The sequence below is a fragment of the Coturnix japonica genome, chromosome 10 (genome assembly GCF_001577835.2).
Source record: "Coturnix japonica isolate 7356 chromosome 10, Coturnix japonica 2.1, whole genome shotgun sequence".
NCBI lineage: Eukaryota > Metazoa > Chordata > Aves > Galliformes > Phasianidae > Coturnix > Coturnix japonica.
In genome coordinates, this window is record NC_029525.1 from 4,689,274 (window position 1) to 4,704,318 (window position 15,045).

Genomic DNA, 15,045 nt, shown 5'->3' on the forward strand with positions numbered 1-15,045 from the left:
TGCTGAGTTTTGCCAGAAGTACTTGTATAGAAAAGGCAACGGGAGAAACTTCTGTTTCTTGGTCTTCAGCGACCTTCACACTTCTGGCAGCAGTAATAGGAAACGGGCTGTGGGCCCCACCGCCGTGTCTGCGGTGGAGTCGTTGCCCTTTTAATCGGGCTCCGCCGTTGTCCTCGTGTGCCCCGCTCGGCCCGGCCCGCAGCCGCCAGCGCTCTATTAATAGCGGGCTGCGGGCGGGGCGCCCCTGACACGCGATGCGCGGCTCCGCGTCGGGCTGTGCGCCCAGCCCCGGCCCCTCCTCGCGGTGGGCGGTGGCCCCGCGTGGGTTGTGGGGCCGGGTAAGGCCTGTGTGAGTGTGTGAGCCCTGGCACCGCACCGCCACCTGCTCCCGAGGCGATGGCGGTCCCCAGTTCTGTGTGGTGAATGGGAGACGTGCGAGAACGCCGACGTGTGTTCTGGCAGCGGGCTGCCCACGCGCTGAGCGGAGGGGAAAGGAATGGAGAGCTTTCCTTCCACTGAGGGCGATCATTTACCACGCACAAACCGTACTTTGTGAAAGCAGTGAAAAGCCTTTGTCTCCCTGGAAGGGCATGTAACAGCGTGACACACTTGCGTGTCCCTGGAATCAAGGGGAAAAGAGGGGCCGTGCTGCATGAGAAATAGGAATCGCCTGTGCTGGATGAGAGCCATGGATGAGAGCTGGAGGATCCTGCGTGAGCCTCGCCAGAGAAAGACATTGCAGAGGAAGGGCATGTGCAACTCCCCTTTACTTGACTTCCTCTAGAAGCCCTGGAGCGTCTATTTCAGCCCTTAGCCTGTTCCCCAGAACTTGAATTGATGTCTGTTTGCTTTTTGTTTCCGTACAAGGAGAAATACTCCCGTTAGTCATTACAAAATTACTTTCTTTGTTTCAAGTCTGTTACAGTGTGGCAATGGCCCCTCTCCCCCAAGTGGTTTTCAGGTTGCCTGTCTCCTAAGCAGTTCTTGGAGCTGCTGTGTTTAAGGGGCCTGTGGAGAGCGTGTCCGTATCTGACGTATTTGATTTTGCTTCTCTCCTACAGTTTTCATCTGAGCAGCAGCAGATTGCTTCCGCCATGTCCACGAGCTTCCCCCTTCCTGCACCCTGCAGCATGGCTGCATGCGCTGTGCCACCCAGCTGCTCACAGCACAGCAGCTATCTCTGATCAGCAACAGCCCGGGGCAATGACGTACATTGAAAATAGGGCCTGTTGTTTTATAGCCCATGCCAACAAAGCCATGTTACAGCAAACAAACGTGAGTCACTGGAGTTGGGAGTGTCCTTGAGACATTCCATCTACAACTTGACTAGGTATTAGTGGATTTTCTTGCTTCTCATAAGAAATGCTGTGTAGATCCATTGCTACCATCTCCCAGCTCCTTTAATGTATAACAAATCAGCCAGTGGCTGGAAGAGTTTACCTTGTCTGAGGGGGTGTCTGAGGTGAGGAGAGCAAAAGTAATCTCTTAAGTGCAGAGGAACGCCCTCAGCACTTTAAACCGCAGTGTTAGAACAGGAGTCTCGAGTGTGCATTAGTAATGCTTTTGCCCTTTGCTCTTTGGAGGGGTGATTTGCTCTGCAATTGCTTTATGAATCTCACGAGGCTGTGGCATTATGTTATTCTTCAGAGGGGTCCTCTAGTAAATACCCATTGTATTACAATATAAGCTTCTGCCACAACATATGAAATAACCATGGACAAGAGGTATCTTGTGACAGAATTTGTTCTGATAAATAAAGGTCTCTCAAGCCACACATGTGTAAAAGATCTATGTTGTTTGAAACTGGTGAGAGGGTTAAGTGCCTCTTATGTCTTTAAATGAACAGGGTAAATGAGGAAGTCATGAAAAGACAGCCTTGTTTGAATATACGTGTTCTGGAGAATCGTCTTTTCTATGAATGGTTAGCAAATTGAACTCATCTGAACCTAATAAAATCTAGGTTTATGTGTCCACAGACCTTTATTTGCTGTGCAGTATCAACCACTGTACAGAAACTAATCATCTCAGGAGGCTGCCAGAGAGGATTTCTCTGCTAATGTCTTGAAGCACAGGAGTTATGGTCTGAAGTTAGTTGTCTGTCTGTTGCAAAGCTGAAATATGAAATTATGGCCCTGACTGTAAAAAGGAGTTTAGCTGCTTATGTCAGCCTCAGGTTACAGTGAGAATATCTGTGCTCCATGGTTGTTAGATCTGCCAGCTCTTTACATACCTCAATTCTGCCTTTGAGTTCAGCAGTATGTTTTACTTAGGCACTCTAAGTATCATTCCATGGGAGGCTGCTGAAGAGGACACATCTTCTGTTTTCCTATGCCTTTTGCTCGCTATTTACAGTACATTGTTCTTTAGGGTTTATTGCAGCTGTCTCTTGGTTCCACACTGCAAGGGAAGTTTGGGAGACTTCCTGCACAGTCACAACTTTCTGTCTGACAGGCAGAAGTCTGGCCTCAGGTTTGTCTGCTCTCACGTTTTGCTCTTGGACTCATTTTGTATTCTTTGCTTTTGGTTCATTTGACTTTTCATGATGTGAAAAACATTGATGTGTCACTTAAACAATCTAAAGGCATCATCACTCAGACTTTTCTCTTGTATTGATACTTAATCAACCAAGTGGCCCCACTGAATCTGATGGGAGCATGCGTAAAATCATTTTTGTTGATCAGATGTTAAATACGTTTTTCACTTCAAATATTTACTGTTCATTTTACGTTCATGTTGCATTTAAAGTTTATGATGCAGAAGATTTAGGGACTGTAAAATTTCTTCATAGGTATGCAGAGTTTGGTTTGTTTGCTTTTGTTTTTAAAGAAAAGCATAAGGAGAAGTTCATAGATGAGGGAAAGCTACTGAGATTGACATCTCACTGGTTAGAGGAAGAGATCCATGTGTCCTTTCACTTTTAATCCCAGCCTGGAGATAGTTCAATGTCTGTCTTAAGCTGCTTTTTCAAACGTGCCTATTTCCATAGGTGGGAATATGTTGTAATTCTCTGTCAGCATTTAACCTGTTTTGCATCGGTTAGATTGTAGTTTGCATAGGCTAAATACATTTTGCAAAGTAGATACATACATTTTTCTCATAACCTTTTTCTTTTATAAAGCTAATTACATAAGTTTTGAAAGCTTGGCTTCATCCTGTGGGTTGTTTTTTGTTTTTAGTGTAGCTGAGACAGTAATTGGATTGGGTCACATCTGTGATCAAGTGGTTTTGCAACCATATGATCTTACCTTGACTTGAAGTGTGCTATTTCATCTGTGGGCTGTTTAATTTTCTCAATGCTGCTGTAATTAAATGAAGTGGACGTTACATGCATTGAAATAATAGTGAGAAACAGGGTAATAGAGTGTTGTCAATTATGCAGGTTTTAAGTCATGAACAGATGTGCCTGACATTCATCACTGTGTTCAACAATACCGCTATAAGACATGCTGATAATAGGTGTACATGTGAGTGTTGCTGAAGCTCCTTTTTCATACTTAGTGTAATGTCTATTCTTTATTTAGATCCAGTTGTAGTCTGTATTCATCTTTCACTTTTGCTAAGGTAAATTGGGATTAATTTTTCTTGAAGTAAGATCTTATATAGATCTTATATTTTTCTTGAAAGAACTTGTACCATTTTCAGTGGGTAAGAAACAAGTAACCAGGTAGTGCAAAAGTGGAGAATTAGGTTTGCAGGCTGTGACAAAATAGTTTTCACATTTGAGCTTGTATAGTTTAAGGTCTGGTAAGGAGCTTTGTAAATATCAGGGTTGTTTAGGAAAAATACGAGCAATTTTGTTGTCACTTTTAAGAAAAATAAATGACGAAAGTGAATGTGAAAGCCACAAAATATCTGCTCACACACACTTTGAATTACCTATTAAATATGTTCAGCTTTCTGTTCTTGGTGTAAAGATGTAAAAATGATGTTTTGTTTACTCTGGGTACTTGCACATTCACAACTTAACAGATAATAAATTATCTTTTAATCTAAAAAATAATCTAGAGCAATCTATTCCTTAAAGGAAATGATGATACATACTATTGACTCATTTAACAGGAGAATTGTGGTGGGGAAGATGATGATTTTGCCAAGGTCTAAAATGGCTTCGTAGTAGTACTAGTGCTGTGGGTTAGTGTGTCTTGGACAACTGGTCATATAGGTTTTAATAATACTTATAACTTATTCCCTTCCCCCCTTCCTGGCCATTTTTTTGTTGTTGTTTTTGGGGTTGTTTTGTTTTGTTATTGTTGCTGTTGTTTTTTATTTCTTTATTTGTTTGTATTTGCCAAAGGCCTGGGTGGAAATGCAATCAGACAGAACCTGGCAGAGTTTTATGAAGGTCTGGTCTCATCACTCTGGTGTCTCTTGCAGTGAAACAAGTTGCTTTAGTCCACGTTGTGGTGAGGAAACTAGCAGGTTACACCAATAAACCAGGTCAGAACTATTCAGTAATAACTTTCAAAGTAAGTGTGTTTATTTGCATTTGGGAACATAGGGTTGGGAACTGTTCTCTGAAAGTGTCTTGGGCAATATTCCAGTGACACAAAGCAGGATTAGATGCAAGGAATCCTGTATTTTCCTAGGCTGACTGGAGTTTGGCCTGCAGAAAAGAATTTTTACTCATTTCTGTACTTAGAGAGTAGGAACAAAAGTGCTCAGAATGTTAAGAGGTTTTTTAGTTTGTGATCTTTCCTGATAGTATGGCAGTTTAACCGCAGTTATGTAGAATTTTATTTTTTATTTTTTTTACTTAAATTCTTAAAGTGGTGACACTTAATGCTCTGCTTGTCTGACTTCTGTGGATCCCCCCAGCAAGTTTTGGCTAGCTTTACCAATGAGACAGTGTCTGAAAAGAGGTCAAATGGGGTAGTAGGTTGGGTTAGGCCCAGTAATTGTCAAAGTGAGAGACTGTATCGTGAGTTTGTGCATCATCATGCAAAATCATGAGTATAAATCCATAGAAAACTGACTGCTTTATCTCCTGTGCTCATAGAACTTACTGATTGGTTTAAAAGCTGTGTGATGGCAGTCACATGGACAGCAGCGCTCTCTCAAACTTATTCAGTGCTGAAAGAACTCTTCTACAATGGAAATAGTTTTTTCTTGTGGAATGTGGAGTACCTTTAAAATATTCCTAGAAAAGCAACTTTTTGTATTTTTAAGTTAAAATGTAATCCTGACTGCTGGCCTAATTGAATCCAACAGAAACTGCAGGTAGTGATGACTCACTGCAGTCAGTATCAAGGCACACAGGCAGAGCTCTGTGTTGCCAGCTCTTGATAACTGGGTAGTATCTGTAAGTCTTGGAAAGTTCCTATACAAAAGGTTTGTCCTGTGGCACTTCTGCGCTTTTGGTAACATGCTTTTTGTTAGAGTTTGTGAGCAGTCTGTTACACTGAACCTGTCTCTCTGTTGTAATCTATTATATTCATCTTGTATATGTGAGTTATGTTTTGGTCTCTGAACTTTAAAAAAAATTTATAATGTGGCATATGCAACCTTAAAGGATGTGGTCAGGATGAGATTCCCTACTCACATCAAAAGACTATAATACACCTTAGCTCCCAATGGAGTTGTTAAAATCTTCTTGCTCCTGTAGAAGACAAATGTCACATGAATGGGTATTTTCAGTGCTACTTAAGCTCCCAGAAATTCAGATGGTTTTTTGTGACTCCTATGCTGAAGAGATGTGTTTGTCCTCTCTCCAGGCCCTTCTTGTCTGTGGTATTCAGATTACATTTTCTAAGATACTACCATGGGAAGAAAACTTCCCTCTTCCCTCGCTTACTCTTCAAAACCTGGAAAAAGTATTCTATTTTTTGTTCAAGGTAACAGCTGTCATCAATGATTAAATAGGTGGTGATTATTAACAATTGTGTTTAACAGCATAGGCCAAATTCTAACAATTTGAAAGTGAAATCAGAGCTTTGTCAGGTCTCATGCTGTCCCACTGCTGACCACCAAAGATTTGTTAAGCATTCTTTGTTAGGATGTTTGAGAAGCCTTTGGTGAGCAGAATATGAATTAAACCTCAGGATGATCCCTTGAAGGTCCACACTGGGGCTAGAGATTTCTCTTGCTCCTGGTTGAAATGGCTTCTATTTTATCCGAGGCTGAGGAGTGCAGGTTTGGATGTTACTCTGACCATGTACTAAGATTGCTGAGAAGCCTGCAAGCCTTTAAGCAGCATGGCATGGAAAGATAAAGCACAAAATGGAAGTGTGTATGAAGGGAATGCACCCAGTGTTTTGTGTTCCAGGAGCAGCCTCAGTAAAGACTGGAATTTCACTTCTCATCTGATAACATTCCACAAGGACATCTTGCATTCCTGCCTTCCCCTTGTGAGAGATGAGAGATTTCTTTTGGCTTATTATTATTCTGCCTTGACTATCAAGTAGCTGCTGGAGTGCCAACATCAGAAAAGATTAGCTTGGTTGCCTTTTGTTTAGTTCATAATTTGGATTCCCTGGGTTTCATTACTGTCATGTATTTTCTCTCTTATTGCCATTGTTAGCGATGTAAATGCTTAGGTATTATTGTTCTAAATCAAGACCAGAAATGTCACCAGGTACATGAGTATTTCTTTAAGCTTCCCTCTACTATCTCCCTTCCCCCCAGCCCCTTCAAACACACCCCAGTTTGTACAGTACAAGGCCAATAGAAAGGCAGGAAAAAGGAGAGGTGGTGAGTCATGTTAATTTCTTAACGGCACAATTAAAACACAAAGCCCCACCTTAGCAGGAACAATGATCTTGGTCTGTACACCTGCTGTACAGTGTTTCTGTGTTTATTCCAGATTTTTAGTTCGGAATATAGGTGTGGAAGGTAGGTTTCTGTTTCAGGAATTTGAATTAAGGAAATGTTGCTTTTGGAGCCGAGACATCAGAGTGAGATCAGGAGAACCAGATCTAGCACACTGTAGTCATCTGTTCATTTCTGGGTTACAAGATCTTTGTATAGAGATGCAGAAGTCTGTTTCCTTCATGTCTGTGGTTCTGCCAGCATTGATAATGGCCCATTTGAACTCCAGCTGATGGTTTTGTAGCTAATATGAAACAGGGGGAATCCTTCAAAACCCTTCAAATGAGGGTGCCTTTTTTCCCTTCTCACTCCATTTTTAGTAATTCCAGTAGTAATCACTGTATTTTTTTATTATTATTATTACAATAGCTTCTGCTTAGCACTACTGAATAAAGGTGTCAGCTTGGGAATCCAACTGCTAGTATTTTCTTTATTTCTCTCTATTATAAGTATCATCCTGCCTTTTAGTTGGTAGTCATGTATTTTAGAAAATCAGGTTTGGTCATACAGTGACAGCTGTAAGAAGCAGAGCAAAATACATGCAGTCTAACAGGGGTGATGATGGTTTCCCCATCTTTTCTGCTTTTCTGATTCTAGACAGCTTCCAGGATGTAGACAGCATCTCATGTGTGACAAGTCATCAGTGTTGTGCCCCATGTCCTGTTCCTGGCACACCTCTTAGACCTGAACTGTCCCTGGGATCCTGGGAAATTGACAGCATGTTGCTCTCAATGTGACTTCAGGATTTTCAGGCCCCCTTATCTTGGGTAAATGTGCTAAGGTATGGGTGAGAATCTTTCTTCATAACTTTAATTAGTTCCTAACGTAGATTAAACCCACTGGGATGTCAAAAGAGATGCTCTGAGGAGATCTGAAAACTAATTAATGTGTAGGAGTTGGAGCTATTTTTTCCTCTTTGCTTTATTCTCTTAATATTGAGCACAGTTACAAACAGCACAGTATGCTGGAGGGAATGAAGACTAGTACTGCCACATACATCCCACGTGACTTGTTTGCAATGCTGAACTGTACTCAGGACAGAAGGTAAAATTGCCCTGCAGTGGTGGCATACAGGTCACTGGAAGGGATCCTCCAGGGAGGAAGAGGAGCAAGTAAAGCATTTACTGTGTTTCCGTTTCTTGTGTCACCTCAGTATAGTAGGAACCACTCTGTTGCTGTTCAAATTCAATATCAGATAACTCTTGAAGCTTTGTGAAAAGGACAAAGTCATTGCCCAGGTCCAGCAGAACTCTTGCAACATCTCAGGGTGGGCACTTGGAATCTGTCCCTTAGGAAGAACCTTTCCAGGAGGTCACCATATATTTTGTTTCTATTGTTTCTTAGAAAAGATAATAGCTCTCTGCCAGCGTATCTGTCAGCCTGGGCTGTAACAGAGGCCACACTGGAGGTGTTAGGGACTCTACATACTCTGATAGCCTTATGCTTGGAACACCCAGATCCTGTGCAGGCCGCAGCTTGGTCTGTTTACAGCAGATAGGAGCCAAGCCATTCCTGCACGTGAGGAACAAGGTGACTTAAAAATGCTTTCCTACACAAACTGAAGAGTGAAGCACAAAGCAGTACAGCCAGTCTGTGGAGTAGCTGGGTACAAGGTAGACCTGGGTTTCAGAAATAAGTTCACATGGTTATGCCAGTACAGTTTTCTCATAGATACACCCTTAGGTATCGCCTGTTTCCTTCTCCAACTGTTTTCAAATGCAGTGAAGCATCTGCTCTCCCTTCTGGTAAGGAGAAAGAATAGCTGGGGGGAGGGCAGGGTTGCTGGTATAGGAAGAAGATGGGATCATTCTGAATGCTTTACTGGGAATTGGCAGATGCTCTGGGAAATGTTTGAGGACTTAGGGATGTTTAGCCTGAATTAATCTGAATTACCTTTTAGTCCAGCATCCTGAGCAGTGCCTGAACACTGCTTGGATCTGTGAGCGCTAACTGGAAAAAGCAACGAAGATCATGTTTTAAAATATATATTAGTAGAGCCTTGTTAAAAGTAAAGCCTCGATCAAAATCTTGAATTCCTTAGCTTAGTTCTACTTCAACGTTATTTAATGCTCGTTTTGGGTACTACTTATAATAGCAATGAAGCAGGCATCTTTTATGGTAGCTATAGATCTACTTACACATTTTCCAGGAGCTATTGTAATAATATTATACTTCTATGGGTCTCTTATTACCAACTTTAAGTCTATTGAGATACTGATGATGTTGTGATTTTGGCTTAAGCAGTGTTCTTTGTCTCAGGGCCCCTTAAAGGGATAGTGGAGATGGCCCAAACAAGAATTCTGGCTGTTTTGTTGGACAGGGGACCTATTCTCAAAAATATTTACCTGCTTTCCTCATTTGTAATGGTCTAGATTTTGCTACATCGGTTACTCTTAAAATGCTGACAGCCTTACAACATACAGTATAGATGAGTATACAAAAACTGTGCTTCAACTGCTAAGAACAAAGAGTGTTACTGAGTCAAATAATGTAGTTGGGTGACCATGCAGTACGTGTTCTTGCTCTGGACCCTCCAGTTGTTAGTATAATTGCACTATGGCAGTTGCTGGCTAGGAGCATGACCTAGTAGATCAAAGAGGGGGATGAGATTCAACAGTGTGAAGAGAAGAGCTACAGTCAGACCTGTACAGGGAAATAGAAATTAATCTTTTTGGGTCACATTATCTGTTTGAACCTGTCATACAGTCTTAATTCTACCTGAGTCAGGGAGGGGGATTTTTCTCTATCTTCTTTCTTAAGGCTCATGTCTCCCATTTGCAGAGGTTCATTTTAAAGGCCAATGTTGCAGCAGGATTTTTTTTGTTTTATTTATACACACACACACACATATATATATGTATATATCAGTATATGATCTTTAATAAAGGCAGTGTGGAAGACCAGTTTAGGTGTTATTACCATTGCTTTGGAACATACTGTGCTATTAACCAGCATCCTATGTAAGTGATCAGTGTAGCTAGGATACAGCCAGGGAAATAGTATTTGCAGAGAAAGTGCTGCTTCATCTTTAATGATGGAAGGATCCCCTGAAAGTTCAGTTTATTAATCCTTTTCTCCCATAATATTTTTTCTTCGAGTCTTGGTCTGGGGTGCTAACAAAAAGCATTCTGATTTTGAAAATGTATTTAAGTGGCTGTCAGATTGATCTAAATGAAATGCAGTTGCTTTTAGCTGAAGATAGATCCATGGCTTTTCAGTTTGACATCTCAAGCAGGGAACTGATAATCCTGCTAAACTGACTTTAGTCAGGAAAATAAAAAATGCTTTAAGTAGAGAGCCTTCTTCCATTTTCCATGTATGCTTCTGTCCTCTGTGCTTCTGTGAAGAAGAGTTAAACTAAATACTGAAATGCAATCTGAAGTAGGAGAGTAGAGAAGATACTTTGTATTTTGCTCTGTCGAAAACAAGCGGTGGTGGAATATTTGATTTGCATGAGATAATCTATTATCAGCTAGTTTCTTAGTACTGTTAAGTAAATAGTGATACAGTCTGACTACTCCACCTAATCCTCTTTCCCTTACATCTAGGCCAAACAAGTGTCTGGCTGGCTCCACCTGCTGGACCCTGATGATGTGAACGGTACAGTGAAGCTTGACCCGACTCAGAAGGAAGAAACATGTTGAAAACTGAAGCACTCCATGTGTGTCACAGGGACAGTGAGAAAAGAGACAGGAACATCCATCCCCGGAAGGCTGAAGTGTAAAGACTAATGGTTTGTTTGGAGTTACATTAATTACAGCTTTTCTAGTTGTTTTAGGACACGGAGAACAACCCAAACCAATTAAATTTACAAGGACACACAAATCTATATAATGTTGGCTTTTACTTTGGCATGTGCTGGTGTACAGGAAATGAGACTTTGAAGATTGTATTTATCAGACTGAGATAAATTAAGTTAATGAATTATACATAAAACTCTACATGGTTTCCCAGATAGAGAAACAAAAGGGTTGCTTTTGAAGTAGCAGACCGTGAAGGATAATTTCAGACTTCTAGAACATGTGTTATTCACGCATTCCAGGCAACAACTCAGTGGCTGATGACTAAGGCACACCTGCTGGACTTTGAGGACTTCCTTCAACTGTCTTATCACCCTTATTAAAGTTCTTCTGCTCCTTAAATTCATCTCTTTTTCACAGAAAGATAGAAAAAATATTACTTATAATGCAGGTTCTTATTAGGCACTCTGTGTTACACAGATTACTTTCTTTAAGTAGTCACATACCTACAGTTAAGAATGTGATTTTCTGGCTAAGGTGCTCGATACATTTAAGAAAGTTCATGTTTTTAACAAAGTCATTGTGAGACATCTTTTTAGGGGAAAAGAAACAAAGAAGGGAAGTGTGTTTCATGGGAATGGTGGTACTTCCCACTGAAAAGGGCTTTTGCTGTTGTTGTGACACAGCTGTCTCTATATCTGAGAGTGCTTCAGTGTTCTAAAACCAGACAGGACAAATTGAGAAGCCATGGAAACAGTGACTAAGATGAGAAAATATTTGCTTTCCTCGCTCTCTGTTCTGCCATGGTTGCACAAATTCCTGGAATAACTGGAAAGAAACTCCTAGAAAATTTCATTGTGATTCCAAGATTCTCCACAACTGAAGTATATTCTTTAATGAAACCATAGGGAATACAGATATCAAGAAAATGTGTGAAGATTAACCTCAGTACATAGAATTGCTGCACTGTCTAGCAGTCATAACTTCTAAGAGTTTAGTGCTGTGGACTAACTGAAGGTAGTTAATTGCACATTGTAGGGTTTACTGTAGGGATGTCTCATGATCTTTTAATTTTATGGAAGATGTAGTAACACCAGATTTCTCCAGTTAAAGAGAAGTGTTTATTTGCCTGCAGTCTGTGATGCAATTATGTCTAGCTGCAATATATTTCCATTTGTAATCAAATATTACAAAAGCACCAGAGAGGGACTAAGATCTCATTACATATAAATAACCATCTGTTAGAACCGTAAACCAGGAAGTGGAATTAGAAACCTATCAGTCTATTACAAAGAGATGAGGGGTAGAAATTGGAGAACTGTGAAGGCTTGGACCAACTGGCAGCATTATGATACCCAAACAGGTTGCTAGGTGCAGAAATGTGAAGCACTGTATACAATCAGTTCAAGAAATTGTTCTGTGGGTGTTTGAAGTTATAGTGAAGTTTGACATGGAATGAAAAACTTTATACATACCTGCTCTCCAGAACTAGATTCCTGGGGAACTCATGTCATGTTGTAGTTTTATGACTTTGAGAAAGTGATTTGTTGTTCAACCAGGTGAGAAACTGTTTTGAGAGATGCTAAGCACACGCCAAAGGGAATAGGCAGACAGACAGACAACTGCAACTCCCAAAAGGAAAAGGCAAAGCTCAGGTGAGCCCATATTAGTCAACCTTATCAGATACCAAATGTCTCAAGATAGTTTGTTTAAATAACGTATTTCAGCATAGCAAACATATAAGTAAACCCATTTAAATATCTGTCAAAATACATTTAAAATAGCTCACAACCCTTGCAGAAACTCAAATGACTTTGTTGCAGAAGTATCATTAAATTCCACATCTGTGCTCAAATATGCCTTGGGAAATGCCTTGCTGAATAATGACATTTTTAGCTGTTTAACCAGAGTTTATTGTGATTACATTTATGTTGCTATATATTTGTTTCTCTTCCATCTAGCAAGAAACACAAACCAAAATACCTCCAAATGATACCATTGTTCTGGTTCCTGAAGCAGATGGAAGTTACAGATGTTGACCCCTCTTAGTATTCATGCTGTCGTTTAGTAATCAGCCTGGTTCTAAGTTAAGTGATTAGGAAAGATTTACTGGCCTACCCCCAAAATCTAAAACCAAGCATGAGTATGCTCTTTTTTTGACATGGCTTGACCTTCTTCTCTTTTTATAATTGCTGCCATGTGAGAGTTAGTATCAGCCTTCTCTAATCTGCTGCCATTGATTCTTTGAATGACAAACTGTGACATGTGAGTGCAAAGAGAGCATGACGTTACTGCACGTTAGCCAGTGCTAGAAAAGTAAAGCACAGCTATCTGTTATTTTAGGCTTAAAAGGCTGCGTATACAATCATTTAAACTTTTTACTCAAAACTAGAGTTTTAGAAACCCTTTGCCATATCACTTTCTTACTTACCTGTGACACAGCACCGTCACCTTGGGCAACCAGTAAGTCTCTAATAGGAATAAAGCCTGTAGTAGTCCATAGCAGCAAGAAGGCTTAGTAGAAGGAATTAGGAATTAGCCTTTTCTAATACCCTGAGTAGTCGTTTGAACATCCTCTAGCAGAGCTAAAAGAACCTCTGCATTCTAAGGGCTATGGAGAGGACTTTGCTTTTAAATTAAATGTTATCTTGACATAGCTAACAAGCATCCCCAAATAATGGTACTTTCTCCAAGTCCAACAAGGTAGGTGCTTCTTACTTATCTATTTTAAGGAAAACAGTAAGGCAAAATGAACAGGCTGTAAGCAACTGAGGAAAAAAAAAATGTGGTACTCTGTTCCACCGTGTCTCAGTGGCTGTTTGCTTGACTCAAAGGTGTTTTGTGAAGTGGGATGCTAAAAATGCTCATTCTTTAAGTGAGCTGGGAACTACCTGGTTTTTATCTAAGTAATAGAATGCTATGCGCAACTTTTCAGTATATCTTCAGAAACTTGAATTCATCTTATGCAATTTAGATTAAAGTTATACTTTTAATTCAATAACATGTTATTTTACCTGAAATGTGTTAACTAAATAAAGGCATTCTCTGTCTCTTTAAAATTTAAAAGAAGAGAGGTACTCTTTTTCAGGGTTTTAAAATGAATAATGAAAAAGAATTCAAAATATGCTTGAGGGAGCGGTACAGGGGATACATGTATCTTCTGATATGTTTTTGCTATATTCTGCAAGATTTGGAATGAACTAACTGCATCGACCTGGTACTTGTTCTGTTGAGCTGTTTCATTGATCTCTTCAGTCTTCCTTGACCTGAACCAAAGGATATGTTTTACAATACTTTGTTTCATCTCACTTTATCAGCCACGCTGAGATTCTATAGTCAAATATTTTGAAACAGAGAACTCTGAAATTCTCCCGTGTGTTCTTTAGGAGGTTTGGGGGTCAGTTTGCTCTTGGAAGTGTCTCAACAGAGCAAATGATTTGAGGGTCATGAAAATTTGCTTAAGGTAATACAGATCACATCTAAAGCTTTCGAACTCTTTGTTTTCTAAAAGTTTCATCTAACATTTTTTTAATTGTTCCAGTATCTCACAGTAAATAGGGATTTAAATGTCGCTCAGCTGCTTAAAATGATTCATCACAAAAAAAGCTTTTGTTAAAAATGCAAACTTTCCCTATTCTGGCCACTTAAAAGAAATTGTGAGGGACTTCCTTTGCTAAATAAACAAAAAGAAAAGTCATACCTAATTACATCAGGAGAAATATCTTGAATGTTGTTTTAGTTGAATAGGTTGGGGGAATAGATTGTCACAATCTAAGATGAACATGTAGCAGAAAACCTCATATATCCACAGTTGCTTCCCTTGTATCTGTATTGGTTACGTTGCTGCTAATCTGGAGCTTGGCAGCTGGCTTAGCTGCTAGCCAGTCTTTGAGTGCCTCAAGGATGAGAAACAGTCAGGACCTCATTGCTGCTACAGAGGTGTGAGAAGTTGGAAGCTTTGCATAACTCAGGGAGCAGCAGTCAGGAAGTGATGTGGTTGCATCTGCTTCAGTTGTGAGGACTCTTGCTGGGATTTAATGCGACCGCATGCATTCTAACTAATACAGCTCAGACATTCTCTCTATAGCACTAGCTATCAACTTCAGGTGAGCTGAAGGGGGAATCTTCAAATCTTCCTTCTACTTGTAGCTTCTTATTTATTTTTTACTTGGTATACAGTTTTCTGATAATAACACCAATTTGAAGAATATTGTCACATGCATTCACCCTTTCCTCCGACAGCCACGTCTGAAAATCAAAAGCTCGAAAGCAAGATGTAGGCAAACACAGTTCATGCAACAATCCATTTTACATGGACATTTAGGATGCAATGAGGATTAAGCAAAGGTCATCTTCAGGATACATGTCTGCAAATGGATTCAGTCAGGAGTGCAGTCATCAGGAGTCATTACAGGTGTACATGTTCGAAGCTACAAATGGTTGCTTTCAGTCTTGTTTCCAGTTCAGTTTGGTTGTCAGGCTTCCATCACAGTTAAAACCT

The 15,045-nt window shown here is 40.2% G+C and overlaps 1 protein-coding gene across 4 annotated transcripts in view; it reads left to right on the forward strand.

The window, feature by feature from the left end:
- The first annotated feature begins 7,388 nt into the window (after positions 1-7,388).
- The window catches only part of TRPM1 (transient receptor potential cation channel subfamily M member 1), a 92,038-nt gene continuing 84,381 nt past the window's right edge, over positions 7,389-15,045 (forward strand). For 3 of the 4 annotated variants that reach the window (XM_032446871.1, XM_032446873.1, XM_032446874.1), the window contains exons 1-2: positions 7,389-7,585; positions 10,353-12,199. The gene's annotated coding sequence lies outside the window, so the exon portion shown is untranslated. The remainder of the gene's footprint in view (positions 7,586-10,352; positions 12,200-15,045) is intronic. The other variant, XM_032446872.1, reaches the window with a different exon arrangement.